We start from the raw sequence: 16,810 nt of genomic DNA, 5'->3' as shown, positions 1-16,810 counted from the left end.
AGTTTCCCTTTTGCTAGGAAAGAAATGAACTTTAAAGCTTTTTAATGAGACGTGTATATCATTTGATATGCATCTGGGTACTGACAATTTACCCACTAATTATATGGAGAATGGAAACCAATTAATTATTCAAGCAGCTTTTTTAAGAGTTAATCAGCCACTACCAATGGCTCTCTACTGCAATGACTTTAATGTCTGTCACTGTCACAGTTTATACGTGTTCCTGATAATTGAATATTATGACTGTTGGCCTCTTTTGCGTTATACAATTTAAGTTAGGCCTACATGAAATTTAGTGGAGTGTCTTACAAGGGTTTTCTTGAAATAATCCAGGATGAAAGTATGATTAATTAAGTGACTTGTCTTTAATTTCTCTTTGGGGAAGCTGATCCTTCAAAGTTTTCGTTAATGTTTATGGGAGCAGTAGATGAGAACGAAATTCTGTACTTCAGGTCAAAGTGTGAATATATTATCAGCTTCTTGGGATAAGGAAAATCTTGTAATATTCATTTACAAAGAAGCTCAGACATCTAATGCATACCACAGATTATTATCAGTGAATTGCTAATTATACACCATCCAAATATAAGGTTCATAGTTGGTCTGTGATGTAATTAGCGACATAATCAAGCAATTAAATTATCATAAGACTTTTTATCAGAGATTTTGAGGGAAGACAATATTCTCCATGTTCCAATAAAATGGGAAAATCATTTGAGATGTTGCCAATGTAAGAGGGCTACAAATGTATAAAGCCATTGAGTTCGAAGTATGATTGATTTCCTTATTTCAAAAAGTATGCTCCTTGTTCTTTACTTTAGTTCCACTCTTAAATCTGCCTTACATGGGAAGGGCAGAGATAAAAAAATATTCTTTAATGTTCCCTTATACTGCTACACTTAGCTTCATTTAGACAGCTGATGTCCTAAAATCTCTGTTTATTATAGCAAATTTAATAATTTTATCATTCCCTTGGATTCCTCTGATCTGTTCCCTGGAGTTCTCTGTTTTGTCTCTTCTCGCAATACTAAACTGTAAAATCATGAAGTCTGGGAATATAATTTCATTATGAGTGTGAACTGTCCCAAGCACAACAGATTGTTGATCCCCCATTTGCCAGTTTGACATGGGTGCAAAATCACTATTAAAGTACTGAAGGTATTTGTAAGAGTCTGGGGAAGGAGAGTGTCTGGAGCAGGCACCCATGTGCCTGGTGCTGGCTGCTGGGCTGGGTCGAGCATCTGTATCCTCCCAAATCCTGGTCTGTGTGTTCCATGTGCGTGTATTCACCAGCAAGCTTCCAGCTAGACTAGATGGCAAGTAGGGGGACAGGTTATCAGGCAAGCATGGGGGTCTATGTTGGTATGCATACAAGGACCTGCAAGTGTGTACTGCATGAGGGATGACCACGTGTGTGTGCATGTGTGCAGTGAGCATCAAGATGGACCGGCTGGTGAGTGGGGGACCCGTGAGGTGGTTGAGGTGTTTAAGGTTGTCTCAGATTCAGCAGGGGTGTTGGGCGAACAGAGGGGCTGTGCTGATGCTTAGGTGATCCACAAATATGTGTGTGCTTGTGAACCTAGAGAGTGATGTGTGTGTGCCACCACCAGTGACTTCTGTCTCTCCCAGCCCAAGAGGAGAAGGGGATCTGGCTGTCAGTGTTTGTGCTCTATATGCGACCTGTATGTAGGTGCTGCCTTCAGCAGCAACTTGTGTGTGACAATCTGTGCAATCACCCATGTCAGTGTCCTCTGTGTCTGTGGGTTTGCCTCTGGGACATGTACTCTGCTTTGTTACTGGTTGAAGCTGCAACTGTAAAGTGGCAGCCACATCCATCAGCCTGGGCAGAAACTCCAGGCCCCAGACACAGGGCTGAGTTCCAGTGGCTGGGCAGCAGGGACCTGGGCTGGAGCAGCTGGAGGAGGTGATCACATTTCTTACATCACTTAACAGTATTAAGACAACAGCTGTTACCATGCTTTTCTACATTAAATGATTAACTGCTGTGAGAAGAGACACTCATAAGTCCAGTGACAGAAGAGTCTGTTTGTGCTAAAACCTGAGAGCCATGTTGTACATATAGACAGACTGGAACCGTACAGCAGATTGATGTCACAGGCCAGCCTCAGAACAGCCACTTTCTTACAGCTGTTGGTGATATATTTATTTCTGAGGGTGCTGTTAAAAAAACATCAATAATTTCCTTAGCTAGCATAATAGTAACATAGCTCCAGCATACAAGGTTGTCTGAAAAGGCCTGTGGGTCTCATATAGAATCAAAATTAGATTTCAATGAAGTTCAAAAAGAGTGGAGAAGAATAGATAGTGTCAACTAAAAACCTCTTTTGAAACTCTACGAGCAAATTAGATTAACTGAGGCTACTTACGTTGAAGGATAAAGACACTGACTTCCTTATAGAGCTGATTCAAATGTCAGTCGCACCTAGTTTTTTCAATTTTAATTTCGTTCTTTGCATGTGAATAAATTATTAATTTTTCAGGAAAGTAAGTGTTTTTCACAAAAAAAACCCCACATAATTTTGCTGAAACTCTTTTATTTACTGAAAGATGATTCAGTCTTTAAAGCAAAAAGATATTCTTGAATTGCATATATTTCACCCCATGGCTCAAAAACTTGAGCTCTGTTAAAGGAAATATTTCAGAAAGTCATCCCTTTTTTCATTTGAAGACAGAAAGCCATTGAGAAGAACTCATTTGCTTTAGTAGCCTGTCTCAATAGTTAATCACCTTTACTGTTAAGTAGTTAAGTTACTTCTCACTATTTTTTCTTTTCTGGCTTCAGCTTCTGGTTTTTGGTTCTTGTTATGACTTTCTCCACTACAATGTCGTGGTCTTTATTCCTTGTGATTTTCTGTCCATGAAGATACATCCGTGCTATAAGCAAGTTAACTTTCAGTTTCCTTTTGTTTTTCTCAGCTTTTTGTTTGTTTGTTTTTCTTATTCCTGTGTCCAATACTGTAACTAAGCCTTTTACTTCAACATCACTGCAACCTCCATTACCGGTTTATTCTGTAGAATCTTCCTTTGCAAGCCCCTATGTGCAGTTATCAGGCACACTCACATCACAAGTAAAAGAGGGATTTTATTTCTCTTCCAAGCCTAGTGGACCCTTTTGGAAAACACACTTGAGGAAGAGTAAGAGGAGGAAGAAGTGGCCCAGAGGGGCTGGGATGGACTGACGACAGCTCCCATCCGCACCCATGCGCCCCTTGGGGAGAGGGGTCAGAGGTGGAGGGGGGAAGGTGGGAATCGAAAAGGCGAGAGTTAAAATGTGTCAGTTTAATTTTTTGTCTTTGTTTCTCACTACCTGAATCTATTTTAATTGGCACAAATGAAATTCATGTTCCCCAAGTCAAGTCTGTTTTGCCCATGATGTTAACTAGTAGATGATCTACCTGTTCATTGGTGGATAGATACGTCAAATTAGAGATCAATTAATGCTATTAGGTTTTACATCTCTATTCAGAATTTTACAGCACAAATTTCTTTTGTGTTGTTGCAAAAATAATGCTTTGAACTTTCTTATTTTAAAGAATAAAAAGTGATGACAAACCTCCTTAAAAGAAGCCAGTATGTTTTACACTTTCAGAGACTTGGTAAGTCGTCTTCTTTCCACTGTTGCATACATTTATTTTCCGCTTCCTTTTTTCTCTTCTACATAGATCGTTTAATTTCAATGATAAATTGACCAAATGAGTGTTATCGAACAGAGCAAAGATACAATATAAAGTTCCTAATCTATCAATACAAAGCTTTTTATGAGCACAGAACCAAAATTGCCTATTAGCTTTACTTACGTATTTTCTCAATCACTGAAAAGCTAGGGCAGAACTGTCCTTCACAATTGTTGAAGCAAGGTTAGGAAGCATTACATGCTACTCTATATTTTCCATACTTGCTGGGTGTTAATTTATAGGATGTTGTAAATACATATTGCACCATTTCAATCTGTTTTATATCATTTGCTTTTGTACTTTATTGCAGTAAGAAAGTGACTACTAATATATTCATATTGCACTAATACCTGGAAACAATCAACCATATAATTCAGTCATTACACACTGTAATAAATATCAATGCAATTTTAAAAGTGAAGAAATAAATCTGTCTGACTAATATTTCTCTAAGATGTGTAGAGATTTCTGGTGTCAGTATGTATATCTCCAACCTGACTGAAATCTATCTTTATTGGATGAATGGGCAATCTGAACTGTTATGCAAATATGACCTTCAAGAAAGTTAAGATAGAAAAAAAAAGAAAAAAAAGAAAAAAAAAAAAGAAAAGATAACATTACCTGCACAGAACTATCTTGTAAATGCTTCTTATTTCTAAATGAAGGACCTATTATGCTTTAAGATCTTAAATTTTATCAAAACAATCTCTTTATATTCTTTATAATATAAAAGGTGAACTGTAAATTGTCTTTCTGAGCCTTAGATTCTAAGGACCAGACAAATAACTTGGGAATTTCTTAGGAACAAATAATGGACTTCAATATCTAAAGGCCAATAGTTTGCAAGCTATATCATCCAAAGAGAGATACTTGAGTAGAATGTGGTAGAGGATTTTTTGTTCTTTTTTTCTAGTATCTGAACACTGATAACATTTTTTCCTAAGATTCTACGAGGAAAATCTGTGCTCTAATAGCTTAAGACAGAATGTTCCAACTCAAGCAAATATACACAATATATGAAATGAGCTTTGAATTAAGTACATTCCTACAGTTCCAGCTATTTGCAAGAATGTGACTCATCTGCAAGTTATAAGGCACCTGTAATAACTGCTGCTGTTGGCAAAATGCATTAAAGCTCTGTAGCGGCTTTTACATTCGCACATACCATAGTACAGATATGAGAGTTACTGAGCTCCATTCATCTACCTCTTTAGGAAAAACTAAACGCTTTTACCTCATTTACGTCTCATATGCGTCAACTCAGAATTGGAAGGCAATGAAGAATATCCATTCTGAAGATGGTCAGTGCCTGTAGCCTCAGATATGATTACTTCTTTGTTTGGGTAGCAGGCAAATAATTAGGTTGCTGATGAGGTCCTCACCTGAGGTTAAGCTAACCAAACAGGATGTGGGAAAGTGCTGGATGTAACATGAGAAATTGCTGAATGTGACAAATAACAGTGTGAGAGGCTGACAAAAGATACTAATGCTTAATTTCTCAGGTGATTAAAGGATATTTTAATGTGAAATGTCAACACAAACCCTTTGTTTTAACCCATACCACATGAGTCAAAAGTGGTTTTGCAGTAAAAGCACTGAGGGATAAGGTAATTTTCCTTGGCCTATGAGAGAACAGCTGGCCAGGCAGATCAAGCATCACGGTATAACTGTCCTGGTTTCCACTGCAAAGCTCCAGCATTTCAGAGCCCATTGCATTCCAGTTGGAGCAAGCCCAGAGGAGTGCCACGAAGATGCTCAGAGGGCTGGAGCACCTCTCCTATGAGGACAGGCTGAGAGAGTTGGGGCTGTTCAGCCTGGAGAAGAGAAGGCTCCGGGGAGATCTTATAGTGGCCTTGCAATACCTCAAGGGGGCCTACAGGAAAGATGGGGAGAAACTCTTTAGCAGGGGCCTGGTGCGGTAGGATGAGGGATAATGGTTTTAAAGCAGAGGGAGGTACATTCAGACTAGATATAAGGAAAAAAAATTACAGTGAGGGTTGTAGAACACTGGAACAGGTTGCCCAGAGAGGTGGTGGATGCCCCATCCCTGGAAACATTCAAGGCCACATTGGATGGGGCTCTGAGCAATCTGATCTGGTTGGAGATGTCCCTGCTTCTTGCAGAGGTGTTGGATTAGATGGCCTTTAAAGGTCCCTTCCAACCCAAACCATTCTGTGATTCTATTCTATATTAAAGTTAACTGTCTGAGCTGAGCTAGTTGCATCTTTGCCCTGAAGACAATGGAGTAATACAAGAACCAAAGAGCAATTAGTCAAAGACAAGTGTATAATATAAACTGAAAGTTTTTGTTTCAATGTACGCAATGTACGCACCTGAATTATGGACACAATGTAATACAGGATGAAACCAGGCTCTTTGTATATACATATATTTGTGTATGTAGATAAATATATCTACAAGTAATGTTATTTCCCTAATCTCTTTATTCTTATTATAAATATTTCTTCTTTGTTATTATTTAAAATACATAAACACCACTTCTCATGAAGCATATAATGGCATTGTTCACAGATGTCAAGTTTAAAGTTCTTTTATCTCAGGTTTTGTGTAAAAATAGAGGTAATTATATATATACTACCGCTATGCTTGGATTTTAGGTCACATTTCAGGTCTTACCCATTGACCAGCTATGTTGCAAGGCATTAGGCTTAACCTGCAGCAGCTACTCAGAGCCAAGAAGTTCTGCTGAAAATTGATATAGGATTACTTTCACTTCTGATTGCCACCAGCAAGTCTTTCTGCAATGCATTTGGAAATCACTGTCATATTCCTTGTCTTGAGACTGAAAATTCTGCCAGGTACTGCACAAGATGTCTAGAAATACCAGAAACTTTTCTGCAGGCCTATATTTGCTCTCATATTGAGGCCTATATGGAGACAGAAAAAGTTTAGAGACACATTTTTTTTAGGGTGACTCCACTTCCTCCACAAGAACTTTGGACTAATCTTGTGTGTTCTGTGCATTAATAAATTATCAACATAAAGAACAATTTGCAACTTAGAAGTAATATACAGATGACAGGCAACTCAGATATCTTGACATAGGTGACACAAGTTTCCAGACTGATTCTAAATATCATTGCAGATCTCAATTTTACTTTTAACACATTGAAAAGAAAGTAGAGATCAGACCAGTTCTGATCTCCATTTTGTCTTGGAATAACGCATTTTTGCTTTTCTTCACTGTAGAGAAGACCAAAAAATTACAGCATGCTAAGAAATGTGAAACTGGAAGTGTTTTGAATAGCTGAGTTGCATTAAGAGAACAGTGTTCTAGTTGACTTTCACCTCTCATCCCAGGAGAAAACTCTCATCCTTCATTAATGCACTCTTTCACATGACATCCATAATTTCTATCCCAGTAACAATATAACTGTGCGTACATGTAACTTTAAAATCTTGTACTTTTCCTATTGGAATTTTAGCAGTAATCAAACTTTCCTCTCAACTTTGATTCATAGAAGGTGGCAGAACCACCACTTTCAGACCAACAGCATTTAAAATGAGCCTAAGGGCAAATACGAGAAGAGGATCGCTCTACAATAAAATAAATTTCAGAGGTTAGCCATCTAAGACTTACTGCACTATCTATCTGCCTCCATTAGTCTGAAAATCTTGCTACATCAAGAAAAGCTTATGAGAAGGAGGCTACTAAATCCTTTACACTATTATGAAAATGTCATATCACGACACTGTGCCTTTGAATGCATAGAAGAGTCTGTGAAGGATTTTAGGCATGGATGCCTGTATGTATAAACACAAATGTCTGCCTTTAGCTGTGTGATCACAATATTTTCCTGAAATCTATACTTCTGAAGTGTAGAATGATAAAAGCAGTATAAACTCTGATAAGTGTGACTGTAAATGAATATATTTGAGAGATGCATGTTCTGTAGCCTGAAAGGAGTGCTATTCTGTCCTAAAAGATTATTAGAAACAATCTTTAAAAAAAAAAAAAAAGACCAGATCCAAAACCAAAACCTTTTAGCCTTAAAATGCTTTGTTTTTATTTGTGGAAAAATAAACTCTCTTCATTGCCTGTAGTTAGTCATTGGAACAGACAGATTATGTCCTGACCATTTAGAGCATCTGCTCTTGTTGCAAGCCTGATGACATGGGAGAATGATTATGAAATGGAAACACTAAAACAATAGGATTGTATTTTATTTTTTTTTAGCCTTCCATGGTTCTGAATTCCAAGTCAATACTGCTGAAGAGGATTGTGTTACCTGTCACAGCACAGTTCAGCTTTTGCATACTACTCATGAAATATTGAAAAGTAAGAAAAAACACCAGTGTTTATCAGCATGGCTGTTCCATTTGCTGAAAGCATAAATATTTATGATCAGTTCATGGCTAGCACTATGACAAGGTATGTCTCCAAAACAGTAGAGTTGTGTACTTTGAAGAGATGGAGTTGTGTTCCCAAAAGAGACTATACCTAAACCTGAACACTGAAATGTGTGCAGATATGTGTTTCGCATTCTGACCATAAAGATACCTCTTCAAGGAGAATGGCCATAGGTTTGGGAAATTGTTGGCACAACCTGCACAATATTTTTTTGAACACTGATATATGAGCTTTTGGCATTGAAATCATGTGGATAATATATATATATCCAAGTTAATTACTAGACAGTTGCCTATGTTCTTTAACAGTTCATGTATTTGTTATTGTTATTTGTTGTTTCTATTATAACAAAAGACAGAGCCTGCATCTGAGAGCAACACCATGCTAGATAATATTCAGGCATAATAACAGCCTGCTTCAGAGAATTTGCAATTAAAGAATTAGATATCCAAGTACAAAATTATGATCCTTAAAACTGTACTTTTCTTAAAATTGTTGAAGGTTTAAAATTGTTCTAACCCTCACCTAATGCTGGAGTTATTTAATCATTTGTTTGTTTCTTCCTTTGTACTTTCATTTCAAGGTTCTTGCAGCACATTCTGTTTCTAAGGGAAACTTAGGATTTTCTGTTCTTAGCCCACTCAAGCTCCTGTAACAAGAGGTGACTCAGTTTCAGTGTAGATTCTCAGTTCAATCACCTACATGTAGGATTCATGTGTTGCTAAAGGTACCTTTGGGTATTTAAGACATTTACATTGAGCGGAAAGGTAATGTTCAATACTTACAGAAGAATTATGTCCTTCTGCAACAGCAGCTGGAGGCCAACTGTGATATATGTAGTATCTTATAAAGTAATGGATGCAGATCTTTAAGCAACCGAGTGGCTGATCCACCTGTCTGTGTCTGCATAGGCTAATATTGTAGTACTTACTACCACCAACAGAGCTTAGTGTATTATTCAGATCATCCAAAGGTAGACATACAGGACATTACTCATATACCAAATATGTGTCTAATGCCATTTGAGATGCCTTATGCACTTTATCTGTTCTCCAAAGTCTGATCCGGAAGGATGTGAGTCTCTTGAACTTCCTGTGTTGGATCTGTGGTTCCTGTGCAGATGTTGCAGATTTCTGAGGGCACGTTAAATGCCACCAGATGCTTATCTTCAGCAAACATAATTGAGCCCATGCTAACTCAATATCTGAATGGATTTTCAGCCCTCACTGTACTGACACGATACGCACGGACTGAAATGGAGTTTAGATACACCTAGTGCCTTTCCAGAAGTTCAAATTTAGAGACTCAGAGTGAGTCACTCTCTTTGTGTCTCATCCAAAAGCATTCACATTAAAATTACTGGACTGTAATCCATCCAAAATAAGGTAAAGACCACATTAAAAGAAAGGCAATTTTCTTTTAATGCAATAGGCAGGTACTTAGAACACTATCTTCAGACAAAGCAGATCAACATTTTATTCCTTTCACTTCAGAGATTTAAAACAGATTCATTCTCTTTCCAAAGCATATTCTTGCTAGCAGTCTGTAAAGTAGTCTGCTGTGAGATCTAAGGAAGAATAGGGTTTTCTTACCCTCTTGTTTAATTTATATTGTTGTAAAGAAAAAAATTAATGAGACATTGAGAAAAGGAGTATGCCTTGACTCTGTATCCAGGTGGCTCAGTTTCCAAGCAGGGGAAAAACCACTCTGACTTCTCTCCCGTAAACAGCTTCTCTAGCTTATGTTACTCATTCACTTGCTGGAATATAAATAATTTTCTGGTAGATCACCTAAACACATGAGGTCTGTTTTTCTAAGAGCTTCTGCCGTCTATTTTCAGATTAGCATTTTAACACCATTGCTTCCAAGTCTTGCTTCCCTCCCACATCCTTTTTTCTCCTGTAAGGCAAGAAACAGCCCTCATTACAGAGCTGTTTCAAAGCTGTACGTATGTTCATCAGTTCTTCAGCCAATATATGCTTACTGTGTAACAATGAGGCCAAAACATAGAAATCTAAGATAATTCTGTATTTTTTTTTTTCAAAAGGGCACATTAATTTTTGTCTCTTCCCTTTACTCAGATGCTATTTTTCATTAAAACTATGATTTGGCTGATGTTAGAAACAGCCTAAAATTTAACAAACTGACAGATAGTTCTAATCTTCATTACTTTAGAAATTAATTAAGACCTTAAATTTAAAAAAAAACAAAAACAAAAACAAAGCCAAACAAAAACAAACAAACAAACAAAAAACCCATGCTAAAATTAGCTCTGGGTGTATGAATTAAAACCCCAGACTTTTTATATCCAAGTGACTATTTTAATCACTTGGAGACAGAGAACTTCTGTTTATTTCTGTCCTCTCTCCACCACGTCCAAATTATTTTCTGCAGAATAACATAGCAGTAAATGAAGAGCTGAAGTATGCTCTATCTTTGGAATTCTTATAAACCAGTGATAATGATGAATTTTAAATCTGAAACCCTTTCAGATGAGGCTGGAATAAAATCAGAGTGCTGTAACGACTCAGGTATTAGAAAAATATATGGGTGGTTTTGCTGCCTTCATAGAGAGCAAAAAATTAAAAAATAGAGCAGATGATACTATTTGTATGCAATCCGTCCTTTCTAAGTCACTTTCTGACATTATAAAAATATTTCTAAATTACTGAATCCCTCAAGTGTTTTAAAAGGGTAGACATTATTTCTGTGTCCTCATCAGTTTAGCCAAAAATGAGGTGGTCCTTGCCACCTGTGTGGATGTAATTCTTAACATCCAGGAAACTTTCAATTTGAGGAGGTGAATTGAAAGTTCTATCTATAGAAGATTTGGAATTTGGAGCTAGAATGTTGAATCTAAAGACAACTTTATTTCCTTATTTTTTGTTTGTACTTGGTTTTGTTTGCTTATTTTGCCTTTGCCTTTTGTCCCAAACCCCACAAAAGTCAGGATTAAATAAGGAGCTACTATTTGCAGTTTTAGTCATATCAATGGTGCCTGGAAAAATTTATTATTGAAAATGCCTATCAACAAATTGATTTGTCCAGGGGAGTCTGGATATAATTTCTTTATGTCAACACAGCTAAATCAGGAGAGAAACTTGATGATCCATCCTAGTGAGTTCACTGAAACTTGTTATCTTGTCTATGTCATGGACTAACTTCTGTGGTGGTGATTTAGACATCTTGATTACTTGGATCCTTCAGCTAAAGACCTGATCTAGAGACTGAAGTATGTAGATTTGACTTATTTGGAAATCTGTCCCTTTTTGATGCAGTTCAGTTAGAGGAAGTTTCTGCTTGGGATCCACACTGTTGTGTAAGCTCAGCACTTTTACTTGCTAAATATGACCTGGTGGATGTTCATTGCCTCAGGAACTGACTGACATAGCAGATGAAGAGTGCCTGTGACAGCATGTCAGCTACAAAAAAAAAGAACAAAAAAAAGAGGAAATTACTTGGAAAATACTAATAAATCTAAAATATATTCGTTTCCACTCAAAGCGTATAGGAGAATTTGTCAGAGAATGACAAATAGACATATTGTAAGGTACAAGGGAAGTTACCTTTGATATCCTCATGTGAGTAATATTTTTTCTGGAATATTTTATTTTTATTATTTTGAACTCAGTTATTAATGTATTACAGAAAACTTGTCTAAGAGAGAAAAGTATGCCAGAGCTGGGAAACTGCATATTCTATAAATGTTGAAGAATGCTCCTGAAAACTGGTCAAGGGTTTTTGTTGTTAAAAAATGCACAACATTGACCTATGTTTATTCCTGCTGATGCTAAGAAACTCAGTGTTGCTGTGGCAAGTTTATTCCAATGTCTAAGAGATTATACATGTCAAGGTGCAGTGATTATATACTCAGAAAACCCATATTTCTGCTTTAGAAGCATCTTGTTTTATGAGGAGGAAGTTCTTCAAAGAAGTCAAGTGATTAAACCTGGATTCTTCACACAGAAGTGGAAAGCAAAACCGTGTCTTTCAATGTTTGCGGGATGTTATCAGCTATCTTTACGTTGCAGTGCAGTCAACTGTATAGACCAATAGATTATCCAAACAGTGAACAAGGAGTGAATTAATTTCTCTGTAAGAGAGAGTGCCTGGATAGATGTACATACTAAGTTAGCAAATTCACTGATCTGGCAATACAATGTGTTTTGCATTTATATTCATTTGGTAGGCTTTCTTTCTATTTTGGGATCCATGCTGATTCAGATTAGGTATTAGATTAGATTCAGATTAGATATAAGGAAAACATTTTTTTACAATGAGAGGGGTAGAACACTGGAACAGGTTGCCCAGAGAGGTGGTGGATGCCCCATCCCCGGAAATATTCAAGGCTAGGTTGGAATGGGTTCTGAGCAGCCTGATATGGTTGAAGATGTCCCTGCTTATTGCAGGGGGAGTTGGACTAGATGGCCTTTGAAGGTCTCTTCCAACCCTAACTATTCTATGATTCTATGATTCTACGATTTTTATTTTTTAAAGTGGATGATTATGGCTTTGTAAGATATGAAACTCCTTCATAAGCTGAGAAAGAAAGATAATGGTATTATAGGAAGTAAAGAACAGAACTCAGAGCCAAAAATCTTTATTTTTTTCAGTCTAAAATAAACACTTCTGTTAGAGTACCTGGTTAAGGTTTTACTTCTGTCTTGCAAAATTGAAAAAAAAACTTTCTCAAATTGTTTGTCCAAAATGACTTAAAAAGAAGTAGACTAAAAAAGAGAAGGGCATCTCTGGGAAACACATGGTAACTTCTTGATTTCTTTGTAGCCATATGCCTTAACACAATTATAAAGGGAGACATTTACTAATTTCCTTAATTCTTTTTCATAGGAGCTTTCAGCAAAGAAACTTGAATCTGGGCTTGTAAGATGGGACTGTTAATAACTGTGCATTGGGTTGACCTGGGCTGGCAGCCAGGTGCCTGCCAAGCTGCTCTCCCACTCCACGTTCTCACAGGACAGAGGGAAAAAATGCAATGAAAAAGCTCATAGATCAAGATAAGGACAGGGAGATCATTCACCAATTACTGTCATAGACAAGCCAGACTTGACTTGGGAACATTAATTTATTTTATTGCCAATTAGTAACAGAGTCGTTTAGTGAGAAATAATAACAAAACTAAACCACCTTCCCTCTAACCCCTCTTCTTCACACACTCAACTTCACTCCCAATTCTTCTACCTCCTCCCCCCAAGCAGCGCAGGGGGTCAGGGAATGACGGTTACAATAAGTTCATAACACTTCATCTCTGCCGCTTCTCCCTCCTCACACTCTTCCACTGCTCCAGTGTGGGTACTTCCCATGGACTGCAGTTCTTTAAGACCTGCTCCAGCGGGTGTCCTTTCCACGGGGTGTAGTCCCTCAGGAACAGACTGCTCCAGCGTGGGTCCCCCAGTGAGGCCTCACATCCAGCCAGACAACCTGCACATGGCTTCTCTCCATGGGCCACAGCTCCTTCCAGGAGCCTGCTCCAGCATGGGCTCTCCACGGGCCACAGCTTCCCTGATCTTCACCACGGGCTGCAAGGGAATCTCTGCTCTGACACCTGAAGCGCCTCCTATCTTCTTCACTGACCTTGGTGTCTGCAGAGTTGTTTCTCTCACATTTGCTCACTCCTTTCTAACAGCTGCTATGCAGCATTTTTTACCCTTTCTTGAATATGTTATCACAAATGTGTTACCAATATTGCTGATGGGCTCAGCTTTGAAGCAGGCTAAAACTGGCTTTGTCGGACATGGTGTCAGTTTCTGGTGCTTTCTCATGAGGCCATTCCTGCAGCTCCCCTCTCCCACTCCTTAGTACCAAAACCTTGCCATGTAAACTCAATACACGCTTGAGAATTTATAATTTTCATCTTGATCCTCTTCATCTATGGACTGACTGTGTTTGGTTTTTTTTTTCTTTACTTACTTGCTACCTTTCTCCTTCTTTCTATTAATCTATCAGCATCACTATTTGAACCTCAGTGATATGGTTCCTTGGAAATAAAACCCATCAAAGGATATAGAACAGAATGGTTTACATAAATTCTTTGACTGAGAAAGCCACTAAGCCAAAGGGTGTTGTAACTTGGAAATATAATTGTGAGAAAGTATCACTGTATGCTTGCCCTATTCCTACATCTCTTCCTGAGTACCCACTACTGCCCACTGCCCTTAGCTGGTGTATTTATGGTATGTTCTTCTATACTCTTCAGGTTTTGGACAAGACAGGGATTCATGCGTGTCATAGTTTAGCCCTGCTCAGGACCAAGATAAGCAATCTCTCATTCACTCCCCCCACCCTCCAAATGAATGAGGAAGAGATAATATAACAAAAAGGCTCAAGGTTTGAGAGAAGGACAGGGAGAGATCCTTGAAGTTACTGTTATGGGCAGAACAGACTTGGGGAAAACTATTTCTTTATTATTATTAATAAAATCAAAGAAGAATAATGAGAAAGATAACAAAAACAACTTCCCCACACCCTTCCCTCTTTCTCATCTTAACTTAATCTCTACCTCCTTCCCCACCCCCTTGAGCAGCAGCAGGTAGGGGGTACAGGGAATGGGAGTTGTGGTCAGTTCATCACGTCGCTTTATGCCACTGCTTCCTCGTCAGGGGAAGAACTCCTCACACGTGGATCTGCTCCTCCATGGACCTCCATGGGCTGCAGGGGGACAACCTGCTCCACCATCTTCATCACCACAGGCTGCAGGGGAATCTCAGCCAGGAGCGGCATTACTCCTCCCCCTCCTTCTTCACTGACCTTGGCGCCTGCAGCCGTTTCTCTCACAAAAAAATTCTTCACAATTGGCTCAGGCAGACACCTCTCAGGTTCTCTTCACATCTCCTCTCTTCACTTCTCTTGGCCAGGTCAGGCCAAGTTGGGCCCAGACAGTCACCCCCTCTCTGCCTCTGCTTCTTTACTTCTCCTTGTTTAAAATCATTTTTCCCCTTCTTAAATACGTTATCGCAGGGGCGTTATCACTGAACATTCTGTCACCAATTGGCTCGGCCCTGGCCAGCAGTGGGTCCACCCTAGACCTGGCCAAGTCCACCAGACAAAGGAGAAACTTCTAGCAGAAGCTGCTACCCTAGCCCCATTCCCCCCCTCCTCCCCACAAAAAAAAAACAACACAGTGTGGCAGAAGAAAGAGATAGGTAATGTGTCAAAGTGAGTTTGCACTGACAGATTTTAATGATACGTCAGTGTCTTAATTGTATTTTTTGTCTGGTTTATGTTACAGGTTCAACCTGTTCAGGGTTTAAAAACAGGAGACAGATACTGCCACTGTTGAACTAGAGCACTACAGTGTCAATAATTTAAGTCAATGTCACCTTGGAAAGGTCAACAGTAATTACAATCTGTAAAAAGGTGTAGGGTTTGCAAAAAGTTACGTGGTTAGCGAATGGAAACTTCGTAAGACAGAAAGCAAAATCTGAAGGAGTCAGAATAGAAATTCAGATCACACACCTCTGTTTTCTCCCTTCTCATCTGATGATGGTCATTTTCTGTAGTATGAATGTGTTGAGCTGTGAAAATCTCAATACAGATAGGAAAAGTTGGACTAGATCTTCTGATATTGCAATCCGTTGAGGTCAGGGACTCTGATATTTTTTATCCACTCAGGAGACCTCACAGTCTTCATTTTTTACTCTAACTTTGCACGCATTTTTGAATAGGATCTGGTCTCTGACTTGCCATGCATCGAATTATCTAGTGACTACATGGCACAGGAATGGAAAGGTTAAAAGCAAATGATGCTTTGGAGGGTTCTGTTAGGAGTCTATGCAGCATGGTGAGATGTCTAATCCCCAGCTGACGTATTTTCCCAAAATAAATATCCCATGAGAGGCAAGGGGTCAAACAGGTGAGGATCAAGGCATGATATAGAGATGAATTGTTTGTAAGCACTCATTTCTGTTTAGAGTTTACATAGTTCAAATTAAGAGGGCAAAGAAGGAAAAAATTATTACAATGAGTTCTTAACAGAAATAAACTAGGAGGTATGGAAATGGGAGGTGGAAGACTGGAAGTTTATCAGTCCTTTATATTGCAATCCTCAGAGAAAGGTCTGGCTGGATTTTGGGCCAGATGTTCTGATACAAACTTGTCTTCAATCCCAAATAAGCAGCTGCCTGTGTATTTATTTCTTTTTAACTGTTTACTGAAATGCAAAGAGAATAATTTACCCAATATGTTCATATATCATATTCTAAGGGGAACATTTCAAAATGCAAAGACAGCAATTTTATAGTCAATTATTAAACAAGGTACCTCTCCTGTGGAATTTCCTGTCCCCTAAACTTGATGGCATAAGGGATATTCAAAGCTATGCTGTGAGCTGACAAACTAATGTCCACTTCTGCCCTCTTCTAATTCAGGTTAATTATCCAGGACTGATAGAGTTCAAATGCATGGAATTCATCTTATCTCTCTTTAGCCATCTCCAAATTAGGTGGCAAAGCTATTAATCTAGTTTCTATACATAATCAGTAGAGAGTGTGAGAGCTTCCTTCAGAAAGTGATTCATGACATCTATCTGCAGTGTCTTTTTCAGGAAATACTTTTTGTTCTCCACTGATTACAGAAGGAAGCTTAGGCAGCAAGTTTAGAACTAGCTGCCAATTTCTGGATGCTTAAATCAGGTGAAGTGAACCTGCTAAGTTTGTACGTAATTTTGAAGGTGAGACTGTACTACTGTGCCCAGCTATCTGGGATGTGTAACGGTAAGAGTGAGCAC

This window comes from Chlamydotis macqueenii, chromosome 2, assembly GCF_036417535.1.
Source record: "Chlamydotis macqueenii isolate bChlMac1 chromosome 2, bChlMac1.mat, whole genome shotgun sequence".
Taxonomy (NCBI): domain Eukaryota; kingdom Metazoa; phylum Chordata; class Aves; order Otidiformes; family Otididae; genus Chlamydotis; species Chlamydotis macqueenii.
Note: the sequence above shows the minus strand (reverse complement) of the source record.